Raw genomic sequence first — 21,545 nt, 5'->3', positions numbered from 1 at the left:
CTCACATGACTATGCAGGCTTGCTAATAAATTTCATCCAAGACCTGCTTAAACTGTGTCTTACCTCCTGGTAAGGGGGTAGTGGAGAGGGGCTACATCACCCTCAGCTAATCTAGAGGTTACCGATAGTTACTACAAGAACCCGAGGAGCAGATGTGGCCGGTCAGCAGACAGGTCAGTCCCCCTTGGGCCATGACTGCTGGCCCAGGCCCCTCTCCGGTCATTTCTGTTCTCAAAGTGATGCTGACCAAGGTGAGAAGTCATCAGTCACCCCAGAGCTCAGCCAGCTCTACCAGCTTCTATCTCCCTGGCGTGTCTTCTGTCCCAGAATCAAAGTGGCTGCATTAGGGACCTGTAAGCCACTAAGGTACTTGGTTAAGGGACATCCACATCTCCTCTTGCCCTGTGACCACAACAAAGAGGGGCTCTTGCCATGCCGGTTTCCTGCCTGTGCCCTGCCCTCCTCATCCTCCTAAACTCTCCTACATCTACACACACACGTTATTGGGGTTCCTGCAGGATCCATGCCTATACCAGCAAATGTGACTCTGTCATTCCCCCAGAACCTGATTTTCCACATTAGCCCAATGTGGTCAGTCCTGTCTCTGCCTCTGAGTCCACATCTGCAGAATGGGAATAAAGCAGTATCTCCTCATGGGCCTGCATATCCAAACTAGTTTGTATATACAAAGTCTAGAACACTGCCTGGCATCTTGTAAGCACTTGGTAAGTATTCATTCTTCCTTTTGTCTTACTTTCTTCTTAAAAAATTATTATTATAGCTTTGTCTCAACATGTAGGTTCATTGCACTGGTGTGAAATGAACAAATTCAGGAGGTTGTAATAGCCTTCTATTAACCAAGATATATGTCACAAAGGGATAGATATCACAAAGACCATGCACTAATGTTCACTTCTTTACTCATTGGGACCCTTACTTGGAACTTATTTCCTCCTGGTTTACAAGGAGTTCTAATGAGCTTGATTTGCTTCCTTACTTCACAGAAGATGAGAAAAAGCAAATTAGAAGGAATTTGAGGCAGGCATACCCAAACCATCAAGGAGTGACTGCTGATGGTGAAGAAAGAGTCATAGAAGTATAAAGACAAGACAAAAGAACCTCAAATTCTGGGATCATTTAGGTAGGAAAAAATAGTCCCATGCCTCAGTACTTCTCAAACCATGTCATTGTTCTAAAGCCTAGTGTAATGGTTGATGTTTGTAGTGATGGTCTTGAGTTATTGAGAAATGATTAACTGATTTATAGCATGCTTTGTTTAATGAGGCAGGAAAGTATGTGATATGCTTTAGAACTTCCAACAAAGTGGTGAATGTTAGAGTTTTGAAGCTAAGAGTGATCAATCATGCTCTTGTTGTTTGTTAAAGCAATTTATATAACATACCCAGTTCTCACTTCATACCGGATAAATGAAGCATCACTTTCCATGATTAGTTATAGCAGTTAGTAATTGCAAAATACCCCCTAATCCATGAGGTATAAGCTTGCTTACTCTATTAGAAAAACAACTCCCAAATCTGACTCTTGCTAAATCCTAAAGAGTTTTGTAGACACATGTGAGAACACAGCATGTAGAAATAGTTGATCTGAGGGAGAGACCAGTACTTGTAAATAAAGCAGCCCCTTTTCTAAGTTCTATTTTTAACTTCTTCTTTTGGTCTTGGTCTAGAAGACCTTATCCACTGTTAGGTTTTGCTAAGTTTGGAGCAGATGTATTTTAGTATGAGAGAAAGGGCATGGGTATTTCACTGTGTTGCTGTGCTCAAGTTTCCCTTGGCTGTTAAGAGCTGACAGTCTCAAGAGTGCAATGGCCCACAGCAGGTGGCTTTGCCCCACTGGTGACTAGGATGTGATCCAGTCTGTACTCTGACTTGTCTTGTGCAGAGATACATAAATTCATCAACAGGTAAGGGATTTGAGAGTCTGTAACAAATGATAGTGCAAGAGACAGAGCCTTAAATTATTGAGCATGTTTCTCTGTTAAGGAGAAGAGGGTGCAGGAGGATAGTAATTACAGCCTGACATTACTGCCATAGCCTCTGCCACATACTGAGCTCTCACTATGTACCAGGCCCTGTGCACACATCAATGCTTTGATGCAGATGCCATCAACCCTACAAGGCAGATGCTTTATATAATGAGGAAACTGAGGCTCAGAGATGTTAAGTGACTTATGTAAAGTCACACAGCTAAGTACAGAGGAGATCAAGTTGAAATCCAGATCTGTCTGCCTCTCCGGGCCATGGTTTGAACTACTGGATGGGCGCTGGGAAAACGTCTTTTCCCTGGGACCAGCTCAGCCTTGGTCTTTGTGCAGAGGAAAGAGGCAGCAGAGGGCTCCCAGGAGTATTCCTGTACTGCTCTGCGGGAGAAATGCCAGGGACAAAGGTTTGTATCCATTTGGAAGGGACCTTGAGGAAACATTGGTTATATTACTTATCCTAGTCCTCTGCTCTAGGGCCCAATAAAACCAGTCAGCAGTGGGAGCCGCTTCTACCTTGCAAGAGAAACTCTTTACACTCCTGCTCCTATGGCCAGTGTGTCTGTCCTCAAAAGGTTTTCCAGGGTCACTTCTAACTGGGCAGTTTGCTGATCTCCTTAGAAATTCAGTTCAGGACTGAGGTGGTTTTCATTTGGGATATCTCTCAGAGGGCAGCTGTGCTGTCATTTCTCCCAGGGGACCAAGAAGCAGGACGTAGAGGGGAGGAGGACCCATGGCCCAGCTTCTGTCCAGGGCAGGCCTTCCCTAGCAGAGTGCCTGCGCTCGTTCCTCCGTACAGCTCACCTGGCTGCCATGTTGCCTGCTCCGGCGAACATGGCAGCCTCTGTCCCATGTCTCAGTCTGGTCTCAGTTCCTCCTGGATCTTCTTGTTCTTTAGGTTAGTGGCAGTCAGACGGAAAAATAAGAGGTCACGAGCTCAAAGGGGAAGAGTCATGAGGGCAGACTCTGGCTTGGTCCACGTGCTTTGGCAAGGCATCCTGAACCACAGGAAAGTCTGGGCTGCAGCAGAAAATAAGGGCTTACATTTCTCATGGAGTCAAAGAAAAAGGAGGTGATGGGGACAGAGGGTGGCAGAAATAACAGGTATCATGATAAAACAAGAGCACTGCAGAGAGCATGGGAACGTGCCCTGGAGTCAGACAGACACGGGGAGAACCCCGCCTGCCACTGGCTAGTGTGACCATGGACATGGTCTTAGTTTTTGATGGAGATTTGACAGATATAAGCAAAAGAATCCTGGCAAAGAACAGTGGAGGTATATTATAGACCAGGTGAAAGGGACCAGATTTTTGAGGGTCTTAAGTGTCAAGCAGAGGTGTTGGGATTTTGTCTTTAATACACTAGGGATCCATTGAAGGTTAGTGAGCAGGGATGTTGCCTGCTCAAAGTAGTGCTTGAGTGAGATTTGCCTAGCAATGTTACATTCCATTTACATTCATGCCTGCATCTGGAAAAATAATGCAAAAATGCTGCCCTATCTGTTGGTAGCCTGGGATGACTAACAGTGGTCTTCAGTGCTGTCTACCAAATATTTCTAATTTTCTGCCTTCTGGGAACATAGCATTGCATTTTCCTATCTGCTTCAAAGTTAGATGTGACTATGTGATCTACCTAAACCAAGGCAGGGATTGGCAAACTTTTTCTTAAAGGACTAGATAGAAAATATTTTCAGCTTATGGGCCATATAGTCTCTGTTGCAACTACTCAACTTTGCTGTTGAAGTACGGAAGCAGTCACACTGTGCAATGGAGCACGCATAGCTGTGTGGCAGTAAAACTTCATGTAGAAAAACAGGCAGCTGTACAATGCGTGTGAGCAAAAGTGACACTTTTAGACAGAAGCTCTAAGAGCTGGTGCCCAGTTCAATGGCACTGCTATAATCCTGGAGGCACACGTGAAAGTTCAAAGCCTCTGTCAGGCTGGGACCCCAAGTGACTACATGAGCCAAGTCCCTGTCAATGCATGTTGCACATGTAGCACAGTTAAGAAATAAACCTGGCAGTGTTAAGGCAGTACGATTTTGATGCTGTTTCTTACTGCAGCATAACCTCTCTCTGTGGAATGATACAGTATCATCTTTGTATGCAAAGCATCACATCACCATTCTTTCAGTCCTCGTCATTACAGCTGACATTTACTAAACACTTACTATGTGCCAAATACTAATGGGGGGGACTTTGCCAACATCATTTCAATAATTCCTTCTCACAACCATATGACGTGAGTGCTGCGAGTATACCCATTTTTGCAGAAAAAGAAAATGGAATTTTCAAGAGGTGAATTAACTTGCTTATGATCTCACAAATGGTTAGGTGGAGGAAGTGGGATATGAGCCCAGATTTTCTCATTCTAAATCCGAAGTTCTTCAGCTCTGTGCATCCTGCCTCAGGTCCAGGCCTTTGGAATTTTTCTTTTATCTCTTGGTCCCTTTGCTACTTTGATCACTGTTCTTGGCTGGGTGTGTTATTTTGACGTGATCCACAGTGGCCCTGTCACAGGGCAAGAATGAAGAATCATGCTTCCAGAACAGCGCTGCTCTGAGCAGTGGAGGTGAGAGGAAATAGCCTGGAGGAATGAATTGAGTTGGCAGTTCTGACCACACAGTAAAAGGACCACGTGGAGATTGGCAGATCCTTAAGAACTGCTCCCAGTCATGTACCCATGTATTTCCATCAGTCATCCAGAGCCAGTTGTCATCTTTCCATTCTCAGCCATGTTCATGTCTTTCTTCAAAAGGAAAAAATAATTTACATTCTGGAACTGTCTTAAGAAATTGTGCTACTCTCCTTCCTGGCCTAAATAAGCTGTGACTGTCATCTCTGATGGGTTTAAAGACAATTTACCGCCGGGCACGGTGGCTCAAGCCTGTAATCCCAGCACTTTGGGAGGCCGAGACGGGCGGATCACGAGGTCAGGAGATTGAGACCATGCTGGCTAACACGGTGAAACCCCGTCTCTACTAAAAAATACAAAAAACTAGCCGGGCGAGGTGGCAGGCGCCTGTAGTCCCAGCTACTCGGGAGGCTGAGGCAGGAGAATGGCATGAATCCAGGAGGCGGAGCTTGCAGTGAGCTGAGATCCGGCCACTGCACTCCAGCCAGGACGACAGAGTGAGACTCCGTCTCAAAAAAAAAAAAAAAAAAAAAAGACAATTTACCAATCTTGTATTGCAACAGCCTTCCTCTATTGGACACTGTAATAAGAAGTCACATAATGAGTTCTTATAATTCTCAAAAGCTACCATGGAAGATACTATCCATTATGCTATTCAATATTTCTTACTTAAAGTCTCATTTAATTAAGTTTTCTATTTAGTATCATGGAATTTTTTCAATAAAATTATGCCTTTCCCTAATCAAAAATGAGCATTACATAAGCAATTATATTTCCCTTTTTACCTTGCCCATTGGAAATAGGGATTTACTTGATACTTGAAAATATAACTGTTTTGACTGAGGATCATGGTGGAAAATCTTTACTCATTCTCCCCCTGCTTCTCCTTCACCCCTGTGGGTTCAGATATCTGTTTCTGACTTTTAAGTTTTAAATGTATAACATTTTATTGTAGGGCACTGAAAATCCTTCTTGGAAGTAGATAAGATGTCAATTATAATTTATAACTTCACTAGGCCATGTGATAGCAAGTCAGTGAGTAGTGTGGATTTAACATTCCGAGCTTCTGTTCCCTCTTCCTGGTTGAAAGTTCTTGTGGGCCTTTAGTGCTATAAATTTCCCTCTACACACTGCTTTAAATGTGCCCCAGAGATTCTGGTATGTTGTATCTTTGTTCTTATTGGTTTCAAAGAACATCTTTATTTCTGCCTTCATTTCATTATGTACCCAGTAGTCATTCAGGAGCAGGTTGTTCAGTTTCCATGTAGTTGAGTGGTTTTGATTGAGTTTCTTAGTCCTGAGTTCTAGTTTGATTGCACTGTGGTCTGAGAGACAGTTTGTTATAATTTCTGTTCTTTTACATTTGCTGAGGAGTCCTTTACTTCCAATTATGTGGTCAATTTTGGAATAAGTGCGATGTGGTGCTGAGAAGAATGTATATTCTGTTGATTCAGGGTGGAGAGTTCTGTAGATGTCTATTAGGTCTGCTTGGTGCAGATATGAGTTCAATTCCTGGATATCCTTGTTAACTTTCTGTCTCGTTGATCTGTCTAATGTTGACAGTGGGGTGTTGAAGTCTCCCATTATTATTGTATGGGAGTCTAAGTCTCTTTGTGAGTTTCTAAGGGCTTGCTTTATGAATCTGGGTGCTCCTGTATTGGGTGCATATATATTTAGGATAGTTAGCTCTTCCTGTTGAATTGATCCCTTTACCATTATGTAATGGCCTTCTTTGCCTCTTTTGGTCTTTGATGGTTTAAAGTCAGTTTTATCAGAGACCAGGATTGCAACCTCTGCTATTTTTTGTTCTCCATTTGCTTGGTAGATCTTCCTCCATCCCTTTATTTTGAGCCTATGTGTGTCTCTGCATGTGAGATGGGTCTCCTGAATACAGCAAACTGATGGGTCTTGACTCTTTATCCAGTTTGCCGGTCTGTGTCTTTTAATTGGACCATTTAGTCCATTTACATTTAAGGTTAATATTGTTATGTGTGAACTTGATCCTGTCATTATGATATTAATTGGTTATTTTGCTCATTAGTTGATGCAGTTTCTTCCTAGCCTCGATGGTCTTTACATTTTGGCATATTTTTGCAATGGCTGGTACCGGTTGTTCCTTTCCATATTTAGTGCTTTCTTCAGGGTCTCTTGTAAGGCAGGCCTGGTGGTGACAAAATCTCTAAGCATTTGCTTATCTGTAAAGGATTTTATTTCTCCTTCACTTATGAAACTTAGTTTGGCTGGATATGAAATTCTGGGTTGGAAATTCTTTTCTTTAAGAATGTTGAATGTTGGCCCCCACTCTCTTCTGGATTGTAGAGTTTCTGCTGAGAGATCTGCTGTTAGTCTTATGGGCTTCCCTTTGTGGGTAACCCGACCTTTCTCTCTGGCTGCCCTTAACAATTTTTCCTTCATTTCAACTTCGGTGAATCTGACAATTATGTGTCTTGGAGTTGCTCTTCTGGAGGAGTATCTTTGTGGCGTTCTCTATATTTCCTGAATTTGAATGTTGGCCTGCCTTACTAGGTTGGGGAAGTTCTCCTGGATGATATCCTGAAGAGTGTTTTCCAACTTGGTTCCATTTTCCCCCTCACTTTCAGGCACCCCAATCAGATGTAGATTTGGTCTTTTCACATAATCCCATTCTTCTTGAAGGCTTTGTTCATTTCTTTTTCCTCTTTTTTCTTTAGACTTCTCTTCTCGCTTCATTTCATTCATTTGATCCTCAATCGCTGATACTCTTTCTTCCAGTTGATCAAGTCGGTTACTGAAGCTTGTGCATTTGTCACGTATTTCTCGTGTCATGGTTTTTATCTCTGTCAGTTCGTTTATGGCCTTCACTGCATTCATTATTCTAGTTATCCATTCTTCCATTCTTTTTTCAAGATTTTTAGTTTCTTTGCGCTAGGTATGTAATTCCTCCTTTAGCTCTGAGGAGTTTGATGGACTGAAGCCTTCTTCTCTCAACTCGTCAAAGTCATTCTCTGTCCAGCTTTGATCTGTTGCTGGTGATGAGCTGTGTTCCTTTGGAGGGGGAGATGCGCTCTTATTTTTTGAATTTCCAGCTTTTCTGCCCTGCTTTTTCCCCATCTTTGTGGTTTTATCTGCCTTTGGTCTTTGATGATGGTGACGTACTGATGGGGTTTTGGTGTGGGTGTCTTTCCTGTTTGTTAGTTTTCCTTCTAACAATCAGGACCCTCAGCTGTAGGTCTGTTGGAGATTGCTTGAGGTCCACTCCAGACCCTGTTTGCCTGAGCATCAGCAGCAGAGGCTGCAGAAGATAGAATATTGCTGAACAGTGAGTGTACCTGTCTGATTCTTGCTTTGGAAGCTTCGTCTCAGGGGTGTACCCTGCCGTGTGAGGTGTGGGGTGTCGGTCTGCCCCTAGTGGGGGATGTCTCCCAGTTAAGCTACTCAGGGGTCAGGGACCCACTTGAGCAGGCAGTCTGTCCATTCTCAGACCTCAACCTCTGTGTTGGGAGATCCACTGCTGTCTTCAAAGCTGTCAGACAGCGTCGTTTGTGTCTGCAGAGGATTCTGCTGCTCTTTTTGTTTGTTTGTTTTATTTTATTTTATTTTATTTTATTTTTTATTATACTTTAAGTTCTAGGGTACATGTGCATAACGTGCAGGTTTGTTACATATGTATACTTGTGCCATGTTGGTGTGCTGCACCCATCAACTCGTCAGCACCCATCAATTCATCATTTATATCATGTATAACTCCCAGTGCAATCCCTCCCCGCTCCCCCCTCCCCCTGATAGGCCCCAGTGTGTGATGTTCCCCTTCCCGAGTCCAAGTGATCTCATTGTTCAGTTCCCACCTATGAGTGAGAACATGTGGTGTTTGGTTTTCTGTTCTTGTGATAGTTTGCTAAGAATGATGGTTTCCAGCTGCATCCATGTCCCTACAAAGGACACAAACTCATCCTTTTTTATGGCTGCATAGTATTCCATGGTGTACATGTGCCACATTTTCTTAATCCAGTCTGTCACAGAGGGACATTTGGGTTGATTCCAATTCTTTGCTATTGTGAATAGTGCCGCAATAAACATATGTGTGCATGTGTCTTTATAGCAGCATGATTTATAATCCTTTGGGTATATACCCAGTAGTGGGATGGCTGGGTCATATGGTACATCTAGTTCTAGATCCTTGAGGAATCGCCATACTGTTTTCCATAATGGTTGAACTAGTTTACAATCCCACCAACAGTGTAAAAGTGTTCCTATTTCTCCACATCCTCTCCAGCACCTGTTGTTTCCTGACTTTTTAATGATTGCCATTCTAACCGGTGTGAGATGGTATCTCATTGTGGTTTTGATTTGCATTTCTCTGATGGCCAGTGATGACGAGCATTTTTTCATGTGTCTGTTGGCTGTATGAATGTCTTCTTTTGAGAAATGTCTGTTCATATCTTTGGCCCACTTTTTGATGGGGTTGTTTGTTCTTTTCTTGTATATTTGTTTGAGTTCTTTGTAGATTCTGGATATTAGCCGTTTGTCAGATGAGTAGATGGCAAAAATTTTCTCCCATTCTGTAGGTTGCCTGTTCACTCTGATGGTAGTTTCTTTTGCTGTGCAGAAGCTCTTTAGTTTAATTAGATCCCATTTGTCAATTTTGGCTTTTGCTGCCGTTGCTTTTGGTGTTTTAGACGTGAAGTCCTTGCCCATGCCTATGTCCTGAATGGTATTACCTAGGTTTTCTTCTAGGGTTTTTATGGTATTAGGTCTAACATTTAAGTCTCTAATCCATCTTGAATTAATCTTCGTATAAGGGGTAAGGAAAGGATCCAGTTTCAGCTTTCTACTTATGGCTAGTCAATTTTCCCAGCACCATTTATTAAATAGAGAATCCTTTCCCCATTTCTTGTTTATCTCAGGTTTGTCAAAGATCAGATGGCTGTAGATGTGTGGTATTATTTCTGAGGACTCTGTTCTGTTCCATTGGTCTATATCTCTGTTTTGGTACCAGTACCATGCTGTTTTGGTTACTGTAGCCTTGTAGTATAGTTTGAAGTCAGGTAGCGTGACGCCTCCAGCTTTGTCCTTTTGACTTAGGATTGTCTTGGCAATGTGGGCTCTTTTTTGGTTCCATATGAACTTTAAAGCAGTTTTTTCCAATTCTGTGAAGAAACTCATTGGTAGCTTGATGGGGATGGCATTGAATCTTGTTTGTTTACAGCCATCTGATCTTTGACAAACCTGAGAAAAACAAGAAATGGGGAAAGGATTCCCTATTTAATAAATGGTGCTGGGAAAATTGGCTAGCCATAAGTAGAAAGCTGAAACTGGATCCTTTCCTTACTCCTTATACGAAAATTAATTCAAGATAGATTAGAGACTTAAATGTTAGATCTAATACCATAAAAACCCTAGAAGAAAACCTAGGTAGTACCATTCAGGACATAGGCATGGGCAAGGACTTCATGTCTAAAACACCAAAAGCAACGGCAACAAAAGCCAAAATTGACAAATGAGATCTCATTAAACTAAAGAGCTTCTGCACAGCAAAAGAAACTGCCATCAGAGTGAAGAGGCAACCTACAGAATGGGAGAAAATTTTTGCAATCTACTCATCTGACAAAGGGCTAATATCCAGAACCTACAAAGAACTCAAACAAATTTACAAGAAAAGAACAAACAACCCCATCAAAAAGTGGGCCAAAGATATGAACAGACATTTCTGAAAAGAAGGCATACATACAGCCAACAGACACATGAAAAAATGCTCGTCATCACTGGCCATCAGAGAAATGCAAATCAAAACCACAATGAGATACCATCTCACACCAGGTTAGAATGGCAATCATTAAAAAGTCAGGAAACAACAGGTGCTGGAGAGGATGTGGAGAAATAGGAACACTTTTACACTGTTGGTGGGATTGTAAACTAGTTCAACCATTATGGAAAACAGTATGGCGATTCCTCAAGGATCTAGAACTAGATGTACCATATGACTCAGCCATCCCATTACTGGGTATATACCCAAAGGATTATAAATCATGCTGCTGTAAAGACACATGCACACGTGTGTTCACTGTGGCACTATTCACAATAGCAAAGAATTGGAATCAACCCAAATGTCCATCTGTGACAGACTGGATTAAGAAAATGTGGCACATGTGCACCATGGAATACTATGCAGCCATAAAAAAGGATGAGTTTGTGTCCTTTGTAGGGACATGGATGCAGCTGGAAACCATCATTCTCAGCAAACTATCGCAAGAACAGAAAACCAAACACCACATGTTCTCACTCATAGGTGGAAACTGAACAATGAGATCACTTGGACTTGGGAAGGGGAACATCACACACTGGGGCCTATCGGGGGAGGGGGGAGGGGGGAGAGATTGCATTGGGAGTTATACCTGATGTAAATAACGAGTTGATGGGTGCTGACGAGTTGATGGGTGCAGCACACCAACATGGCACAAGTATACATACGTAACAAACCCGCACGTTATGCACATGTACCCTAGAACTTAAAGTATAATAATAAATAAATAAATAAATAAATAAAATTCTTGTTGTTTATCATCTAAGAGTGTCATCCTTCAGTTTGGGAAACCTTTAAGATACAGATCCACTTCCCTTTTTTTACAATGACAACTCAAAGTATTATCCTTGTTCTAAACTTACTTCATGCATGGACCAATGATCCAAAAAAGAGATTTTGGGGGCCATCAGATTTGATGAAATTAGTCACAGCAGCAGATGCTTTTTATCAAGCACTTGCTTGCCAGACATTATACTGCCCATTTTGCATGCTGTATTATGTTTACCCCTCCAACCTGTGAGATATGTCTTCTTATTGGGCTGGGGAAACTGAGGCTCATGTAGGTAAAGTGACTTGTCAGGACACTCAGTCAAGAAGAGGCTCATGCAGTCAAGGAGATTTAAATGCAGGTGTTTGTGACGAGAACTGCACTTCTACTTTGCCACAATCGATTCTTGATGATGATGGTGATGATGTCAGGTACTGTTCTTCTACATGCTAGGTGCTGTTCTAAGTGCAATGCTATGTTCCCAGAAGGCAGAAAATTAGAAATATTTGTACTATTCTAAGTGGTTGATATTGTATTAATATCCCTATGACAGGTTCTGCTACCACCATTTTACCATGGGGAAACCAAGGCACAGAGAGGTTAAGTAACTTGCCATAGGTCACATAGGTAGTAAATGGTGGAGGCAGGATTTGAATCCAGACACTTTGGCTCTAAGGCCCACTCGTTTGCTATGCTGCACTCCCTTTGGTCATATCGGTCTATAGATATGGTGGATATATCTGACAGAAAAATTAAGATCTTGGATCATGAAGCCTAGATCCTGGTTCCCATTCTGCCAAATACTATGTGCCAAGTAGTACAGATAGGACTTTACCAACATCACTCCAATAATTCCTTCTCACAACCATATGACATGGCTACTGTTATTATACCCATTTTTGCAGAAAAAGAAAATGGAATTTTGCAAGAGGTGAATTAACTTGTCTACAATCTCATCACCTCCCTTCTGTACCAACCAGAGTCATGGTTAGAAGACCAGAACCACACCATTTATTTTAGCAGAGTTTAAGGAGGGAGTTGATTAAACAGGCATGGGAGGCCTACCCTGAGGTAACATAGAGATATAACCACAGGAAGCAGCCACCACCCCCAAGGCCAAGGGAACAGAGGACAGAAGCTTGGAGAAGTGGGGCTCATAGAACCATACCTCAGCCTTCAGAGGAGGGACCATCACTTGGCTGCTGTTGGCATCTTAGGTCCTTGGAGGAGGGCCTCCCAGAGCAGAGGCTCACACCTTGGAGAACAGGGTACTGCCCAGAGACTGCTGGTACCTCTGAGGGGTATGGTGAGGCTGGTTCTGGGAGTGTGGGAAAATGGGAAACCAGAACCAAGTTCAATGCCAAGGTGAAGAGCCACCACTGGATGAGCTACAGGAGCAACCCTCCTCCTGCCTTGCATCCTCCCTCCAGTGCCCCCTGTTGGCAGAAACTAACACAGAGCCAGTCATCAAGGAGCACTGTGATTTGCACATTTTCTGATTTCTAGCCCAATATAACTGAACAGAGACTAGAAGGGGTTGTTCAGGGCTGAGAGACAAGAGCTCCATAAATGGTAATCGTTCTTCTGCTGCCATGTCTTTATTGATAAAACAAAGACTGAACAGATGGTGTGCAGGGAACGAATGATACTCCCGTTTACCTGCTCTCCTGGGCTTCTATCACAGTAAAAAGATGTAGCTTATCAAGTTCTCCTCTCCTTCTCCTCTCTCTCCACTTGACAGTGAGCATCTTGAGGACTAATATGTTATTTCTCCCAGTACTTGTCTAGTGCAAAGGACAGTTCTTGGTGAGGGCTGCTTTTCTATGCTTGAACTATAGAACTACCAGATTTGGACATGTACTTAAGTCACCAACTATTGAATGATCATAGAGGGAGGGTGTGCCCAGCCCTGGGCCAGGGACTGCGGAGAAGAAGGACATGCTTGAGGCATGGACTGGCTGTGAATGAACTGACAGTCTTCTTATATGAGTGACATGAACCCAACAAGCAAAGAGCAGGTTCTTGCTTACATGACAAAATGTCTCAAATTTGGGTAGGTTCAGATAGAGTTTGAGTTCAGGAAAGGGAGCACAATCACATGACTTGGAGTAATTGTTTCTTACCAACATCCAATATACTCACTTGGAGACACTATTTCTCCAAAAGCATGTGTGTTTAGAAAAGCTATTTTATTCTGCCATCTCTAGAGGCTTCCATGCGCATCCAATAATGTGCAACTTCTCACATTTTAAAAAATTAAGGTGGAGATATCAAGAGAACATTCAGAAGTTACTTGTTCATGGCTGCAGAAAATCTGCAACAGAGAAATTACCTTAGGAGCAGCCCTGGGTGCATCTTGACAGGCCTCCACCAAATGAGTGAGCACAGCTGACCTTTTGCTAGAAGGTGTCGCTGAGCTCCTTATCTAGGCCCAGACCAGAATGTAACCTTGCAGATATGATCCCATGGGAGAGCTGCCCATCTCTCTAACAGTGGGAACATTGTTCCCTGGCCTCAAGGAAGGCTTCAGGGAGTCATTTAATGACGCAGCAGTTGATCTTCAGGGTTTGCAGAGAAAGATAAAGTGGCCCAGAGGAAATGAAAACATTCCTCTGGAGTCACCTGCCTACGTCAGCAAGATGCAGGAACATTGGATTAAACAACTGAGAAATACTCTGATGCTTGCTGGATTCTTTGAGATGATCACACCATTGACATCACTTTTCCTGATCAGAATACTGACTCTTTATGCAGGAATGGGGCTGTGTTCTTTACACAGAGCCCTCAGGCACACTCCATAATCTTTAAAGATCAAAGTATGAGTTACATAAAGCAAACCTCAAGAACCTGAAATGCATAGCTTGACAGAGTTTTCACATGTTTACACTATGTGACCAGATAAGGTCATAGACTATTTCCAGTACCCTGGAAGACTTCTTTAGGCTCCCTCCTAGGAAGCTCTTTTCACTCTCCCATTCTGACCTTAGATTAGTTTTGTCTGATCTTGAATTTTATATTATATGGATTTTAGAAGAGAATACTCATTTATATCTGGATCTTTTGCTGAATATTGTACAATTTCATTTTTACTAATGGAGAAACTGGATACAAGTTCAGAGAAGTGTTATGACTTGAACAAGGTTTTACACCTGGAGTCCTACAATATTTTCCGTTTCACGGCTCTTTTGCTATAATCCATATATCCAGCCATCCATACATCCATTCATCTAAACCTATCATAAGCAATGGCTTTGTGTCAGGGATGATTCTAGGTCTTGGACATATAGATATGAGTATGTCACCCCTACCCTCAGGGAACTCCCAGTATAGTGGGAGAGAAAGATCTCAGGTGCATAATCAAACAGGACTTGTGAGGGCATAGAACAAGAGGCTGTATATTTATGTGCATGCTGAGAGGAGGAATTTGTGACTGGAGGGCTCAGCGTGGAAGGGATGACATTAGAGCAGAATTGCATTCTTGGACATTTTTCTTGTTTTTTCTTGCCAACAGGGATGCAAATTCTAAGAAGACAGGATTGGGGTCATCTTCTGTGTACATCCTATAGCACCTTGCAGTCATGGAGCCAGCAGGAAATTATTGCTGAATTCATAGCCTACAACCCTTAAACATTGTGAAATGTCTTCTCTAAGGGCATGAGTAGTACACCTAGAATCTTCTAACTAGACAGAAAGAAGAGAGTGACAGGTTACCATCTTGAGTTATTTGATTAGATACTTAGAAAGGTTATAAAGATCTTTGGCAAACAACAATGCCAGTTTCTGCAGAGTTCCTGGTGTGGAACCCTATAGCCAGAGAAACATAAAGCCCTGGATGAATCTCTTAAAATCGTGTCTGCCAACTTGCTTCTCTAGGTAGGTGAGAACTTTTTCAAGACTTTTTCATCCTTACAGGACATTAGAAAACACACTGTGGCAAACACATCCTAAGGTGACCCGCAATGAATATAACCCCTTTATAACCCCCCTGTATAATCCTCTCCCTTGATAATGGAAGATCCTGTGCATCTAACCAATAGAAGATGGCAAAAGTAATGGGATGTCACTCCTATGATCATGTTATGTTATAGAAGACTCTGTCTTAGCAGACAGGAGAGAGTGTCTCTTGTTGGCTTTGAAAAAGCACGCAGCCATGTGTGAGAGGGCCTGTGAAGAGAGCCACATGACAGGAAGCTGTGTGTGGCCTCTAAGACCTGAGTAGCCTCCAGCCAGTAGTCAGTAAGAAGCTGGGTCCCTAAATCCTACAACTGCCGGGAAATAAATTCTGCCAACAACCTGAATGAGCTTGGATTCTTCCCCAGTCAAGCCTCCAGATGAGAATGCAGCCCATTTGACACTTTGATTGAAGCCTTGTGACCCCTGAGCAGAGGACCCAACTAAATTGTGTCTACACTCCTTACCCACAGAAACTGGGATATCATTAATATGTGTTGTTTTAAGCTGCTAAATTTATAGTGATTTGTTACAAAGCAATAGGTAACTAATACATGCACTTATATGCAAACATTGATTGTGTCAAAACAACCCTTGTGTGACACATAGTCCTACAGAGACTGTAAGTCTTATATACACCATACATAGGTTGTAGAATAATAACCAATGAATTATTTTTATGATTTCAATTAGCATTTTACTTTTATACTATTGTGGGCTCTGACTTATCTAAGAAGTAAAGCAAGTGACTCGGCAGGAGAAGATGGCGACCGTGTGGGATGAGGCCAAGCAAGATGGAATTGGGGAGGAGGTGCTCAAGATGTCCACAGGGGAGATCATCTCACACACACAGATACTGGACAGTGAGATCAAGATCATGAAGAGTGAAGTGTTGAGAGTCACCCATGAGCTCCAAGCCATGAAGGACAAGATCAAAGAGAACAGTGAGAAAATCAGAGTGAACAAGACCCTGCTGTACCTTGTCTGCAACATCATCGAGCTCCTAGATGTTGACAGTAATGACCAAGAGGAGGATGATGCCCATATTGACCTGGACCCCCAGAGGAAGGGCAAGTGTGCTGTGATCAAAACCTCTAGACGACAGACGTACTTCCTTCCTGTGATTGGGTTGGTGATGCTGAAAAGCTAAAGCCAGGAGACCTGGTGGGTGTGAACAAAGACTCCTATCTGATCCTGGAGACGCTACCAACAGAGTATGACTCGCAGGTGAAGGCCATGGAGGTGGACGAGAGGCCCACGGAGCAATACAATGACATTGGGGGTTTGGACAAGCAGATCCAAGAGCTGGTGGAGGCCATTGTCTTGCCAATGAACCACAAGGAAAAGTTTGAGAACTTGGGGATCCAACCTCCAAAAGGGGTGCTGATGTATGGGCCCCCAGGGACAGGGAAGACCCTCCTGGCCTGGGCCTGGGCCACACAGACTAAGGCCACCTTCCTAAAGCTGGCTGGCCCCCAGCTGTGCAGATGTTCATTGGAGATGGTGCCAAGCTAGTCTGGGACGCCTTTGCCCTGGCCAAGGAGAAAGCACCCTCTATCATCTTCATTGATGAGTTGGATGCCATCAGCACCAAGCGCTTTGACAGTGAGAAGGCTGGGGACCGGGAGGTGCAGAGGACAATGCTGAAGCTTCTGAACCAGCTGGATGGCTTCCAGCCCAACACCCAAGTTAAGGTAATTGCAGCCACAAACAGGGTGGACATTCTGGACCCTGCCCTGTTCTGCTCGGGGCGCCTGGACAGCAGGATCGAGTTCCCAATGCCCAACGAGGAGGCCCGGGCCAGAATCATGCAGATCCACTCCCGAAACATGAACGTCAGTCCTGACGTAAACTATGAGGAGCTGGCCCACTGCACAGATGATTTCAACGGGGCTTAGTGCAAGGCTGTGTGTGTGGAGGTGGGCATGATCTCACTGTGCAGGGGTGCCACGGAGCTCACCCATGAGGACTACATGGAAGGCATACTGGAGGTGCAGGCCAAGAAGAAAGCCAACCTGCAATACTAGGTCTAGAGTGCACCGGCTGGCCCCAGTCTCACGGCTAAAGTGCGCAATAAAAGATGGTTTAGGGTCAAAAAAAAAAAAAGAAGAAGTAAAGCAGAGCATTGCATTGTTTAGGACATAAGTTTAATTGCCCTAAGACAGACCCTAAATCAGCCCCTTTTCTAACATTTGTATAGCTCAGGGCAAGAAGCCAAATGAATGAAATACCATGTCTAAATAATTAAAAGTTATAAATTACTGTTTAATGTATTCTATTCAACTGTATTGACAATATACCTTTAAAATGACATGTGGAAAGCTATGGTCTTGATGTCATTGAAAGTTGGCAAAATGTTAAAGGTAATAGAATTTATTATTATGTCTGTTGGGTATTCTGCTAATGGACAATGTTTGGATGAAACAATCAGATATACATATAATTCATAAATTATATATTCTATAGCAAATTTTCCTGCCTTCATTTCAGAATAATCCTTAATTAATGTTGTTTAATATAACTAGTGTTCAATTGTCAGTAAGGACCTGAAAGAATAAAAAGTTAAATGTGTGTCACATTTGAATGAATTACCATCAAAATGTAGATTTAAACTAATAAATCAAAATTAAAACATTCTAAATTAATGTTTTTTAAAAGTTTTAAACAGTATTTAAAATATCTCAAATTTAAGATCAAAACACATGAATAATACCAAACTTTAAATTAAAATTTAAATAAGGTTGAAATTGTTACTTAATTTTTAAAACACTTATTTGAATCATTATTTTTATAAAAATAAAACTATTTTTAACTGTAACTTTTCAAGTATATGTAGTTGCCAATGTAAAGGATCAGTTTCACCTGTATCAAAATATCCTATATACCTCATAAATATATACACCTACTACATACCCACAAAAATTAAAAATTTTTAAAAATCAGTTTCATGTATCACACATATTATCTCTAGACCTATCTAGATGTGTATGTATTTAAAGTTTACAAATTGTTTAATACTGCAAACTATTCCATAACTTTCATATGTAACTCTTGTGGTTATCACATGGTACTGGTAGAATCAAGAACTGGAAGATGAATAGAATCAAGAAAATGAGGATTCTTCCCTTCTGAGAAGCAATACTTCTTGCTTATTCAGGAATCTGTTACATTGCTGGTCTCTGAGGGAGGAGTTGATGAGTCAATACTTAAGGGCTGGCACTGCTCAGATTCTCCCTGCACTCTGAGTCTGTCCCTGATGTTGGCGATGTCACAATCCCCAATCTTTCACAACACTTGGACACAGTAGCCTTTTGTTTTGTGGACTAGGGCAAGAGATGTGGAGAAATGTTTTCCTGGAGGCTGGCCGTTAGTCACATAAGCGGATGTTCAGGTGCCCACTCGCTCGTGCTGTGTTGGTGCCCAGGACTGGGTCCTGAGCAACTGGATGCCCGTGCGTTCGTTTCTTTCTTTCTTTCTTTCTTTCTTTCTTTCTTTCTTTCTTTCTTTCTTTCTTTCTTTCTTTCTTTCTTTCTTTCTTCTTTCTTTCTTTCTTTCTTTCTTTCTTTCTTTCTTTCTTTCTTTCTCTTTCCTCTCTATCCTTCCTTCCTTCCTCCTTCCTTCCTTCCTTCCTTCCTTCCGCCTTCTCTCTCTCTCTCTTTCTTCTCTCTCTTCTTTCTTTCTTTCCTTTCCTTTCTTTCTTTTTTTTTTTCTTTCGACAGAGTCTTGCCCCTGTTGCCAGGTCTGGAGTGCAGTGGCACGATCTCGGCTCACTGCAACCTCCACCTCCTGGGTTCAAGCAATTCTCCTGCCTCAGCCTCCCAAGTAGCTGGGATTACAGGGTGTGCACCACCACGCTCGGCTAATTTTTGTATTTTTAGTAGAGATGGGGTTTCACCATGTTGGCCAGGCTGGTCTCGAACTCCTGACCTCAAGTGATCCTCCCGCCTCAGCCTCCCAAAGTGCTGGGATTACAGGTGTGAGCCACCGCTCCTGGCCACGTTCTTTCATAATTGTTTGTATGGGAGATCCAGGGCTTCCTGATGAAGGGGTCCAGTGCACATGCCCTCTTCTGTCTAAGTTGTGGTAGAAGCTGCAGCCTGAATATTAGTTGTTTAAACAATCCAGAAATTTACTTCCTTCTCATATAACACTGCAGGACAAGCAGTCCACCGTGGCACAGCAGTTCCATAGCCTTGGGGACCCAGGCTCCTTCTATCTTGTTGTTCGCTTTTCCTGAGATATTGTCCTCATTGGCATGACTCAGAATGGCTCCCATTGTGCCTGCAGTTTAGCCAGAAGGAAGGAAAAAAGGATGAAAGGCAGGACATGCCCCTCTTTTTCCAGACCTGATCCTGCAGTTGTACACATCAATTCTACATGCATCCCGCTGGTCATAAACAGCTGAGAGATGGAGTTTTCCATGGGTGTTCTAGTGTCCAACTAAAAGTTGTATTTCTGTGGAGGAAGAGGAGAACACCATTTGGGTGACAACTGGTAATGTCTGCCACAGGTGTATTTTTTAAATATTAATTTGGGAGGGATAATGATAATTTAGATTCAAGGATACAAGGTTGCCCAAGTTCAGTTCTGCTTTTTCAGAACAACAGACAGGTAGGAAACAGCTTTGAATGGTTTTAAGCACATTGCAGGCCAGAGGCTACCTGAAAGGTGAAGCTGAGGTTCCTAACTCTTTCAAGACACCTTGGGGAAAAACTGGGTTCAAATCTACAACCAGCCACAAAGTAGTAACGTGGCTGAGCCACAGTACTGCTCTCAGCCTCGGTTCTTCTTTTTCCATAAAATGAGGGATTTGGACTAGACTTCTGGTTTACAAACTGAGTTCCAGGGGACCTTAGGATTCCTCAGTGTCGCTTCAGGTGGTGGGGGCTGGCTTTGAACACTTCTTCCTTGTGTATTTATTTGCCAAAGAAACTCCATTTTGATTGGGTATTTGTCTTAAGGTTCTGTGTAAATCTTCCTTTGGGGGAAAAAAAGGTGGGGCTTCTAATGCTACAAAGAAAGTTGAAAGATGCCTGGACAGTGGGATACCTGGTAGAGGCGGCTTGGCATCACGTCAGATTGCCTGGATTTAAATCCCAGCTCTGCTGCCTAGCTTCTGTGGCACCTCAAGCCAAAGTACTCAACTCTCCTCAGCCTCTAGAATAGGATTTCCTCATCCTTAAAGTATGGTCATTGTTATTTACTTCTCAGGATTGTCCTGAGGCTTAAATAAGATAATATATTTAAGAGGGCTTGTATTAGTCAGGGTTCTCTAAAGAGACAAAACTAATAGGATAGATGAATATATGAGTCAATATTCCTTAATAAACTCCCCCTCATATATTCATCTATCCTATTAGTCCCTATTTATTCCTGCTGACTTTATTTTATCTCTGTTTACTTATCTTGGTATTTGTCTTTTCTCACTGCAGTGTAACCCACCTCCATCTCCAGGCTTAACCTTCTGAGCTCTCCCATCATCTCTGATCCCTCATGATGACCCTCACGTGCCTGCTCAATGACCTCTGGGCTTCCCCAGTATTGTTGAAAGCGTGCTTGTTAAAGTCAGTTCACCCAAACTAGTTACTAAGCCCTGTACCTACTTTCATTCCTGTTTCTCCATTTCTCCCCATTTTGCTTGTAAAGCTCTACTTGATACCCCCAAATAATAGTTTGATTAATGTTGGAGAAAAGAGGAAGAATATATACAGGCTAAGTTCTATGTCTCTTCATACATTTCTGTATTGACATAGCTTTTAAAAAACAGTTCCACCGTAAAAATTTATATATAAAATCTGGGGTTCACCAAGACCTTCAGGCCTTTTCCAGTGACTATTCCCATATTTCAGATAAAACTGGGGGTAAACGCTGCATCTTTTATTTGTCCTTACTACATTTCCCTTGGCTTTGAGAATGTTTGTGTTTTTGCATTATATCTAAAATGTATGAAGGTAATGCTTATATTTATTTCTATCTTTAGAAATGTTAGAGACCACATGCAATTAGACACAATCTACAAGCCTAATGAGAAAGCGTTGGCTTCATTGGTAAAAGTGTTATCATTATTATGGAGTGGGGCAGGTGTTTGAAAGGATGGATCAGGGCAAGTAAGAGCATCCCAAATCTAAAGAGAAAATGCAGACTGTGCCCCTGAGAACACTATCTGAAAGTCAGTATGGTAAACACTCAAGCCCTCCAAGATGCAGGTACTAGGCCTGGGTAACTGCCTTCTATAGAATATCTTTCTACAACCCAGATTGGTTAAAGTCATTACACGCTACTTATGCAAGAAGGTGAATGTAAACTGAGAACTGGTCAACTGTATCATTTTAATTAGGCTGTCTCCCTGCAAAAAGAAAACTATATGAAGGATCTTTTGTGAAGAATCAAATTTCTATAAACTTGGGTTAATG

General features: G+C 42.4%; 1 protein-coding gene and 1 pseudogene across 2 annotated transcripts in view; both read left to right on the top strand.

Moving 5' to 3' along the window:
• The window catches only part of MAPK4 (mitogen-activated protein kinase 4), a 181,541-nt gene that overhangs the window by 41,035 nt on the left and 118,961 nt on the right, over nucleotides 1–21,545 (top strand). The gene's annotated exons all lie outside the window — the stretch shown is intronic.
• On the top strand, nucleotides 15,884–17,312 carry LOC104672912 (annotated as a pseudogene).

The sequence above is a fragment of the Rhinopithecus roxellana genome, chromosome 21 (genome assembly GCF_007565055.1).
Source record: "Rhinopithecus roxellana isolate Shanxi Qingling chromosome 21, ASM756505v1, whole genome shotgun sequence".
Classification (NCBI taxonomy): Eukaryota; Metazoa; Chordata; class Mammalia; order Primates; family Cercopithecidae; genus Rhinopithecus; species Rhinopithecus roxellana.
Note: the sequence above shows the minus strand (reverse complement) of the source record. Positions and strands in the feature narration are given on the sequence as shown.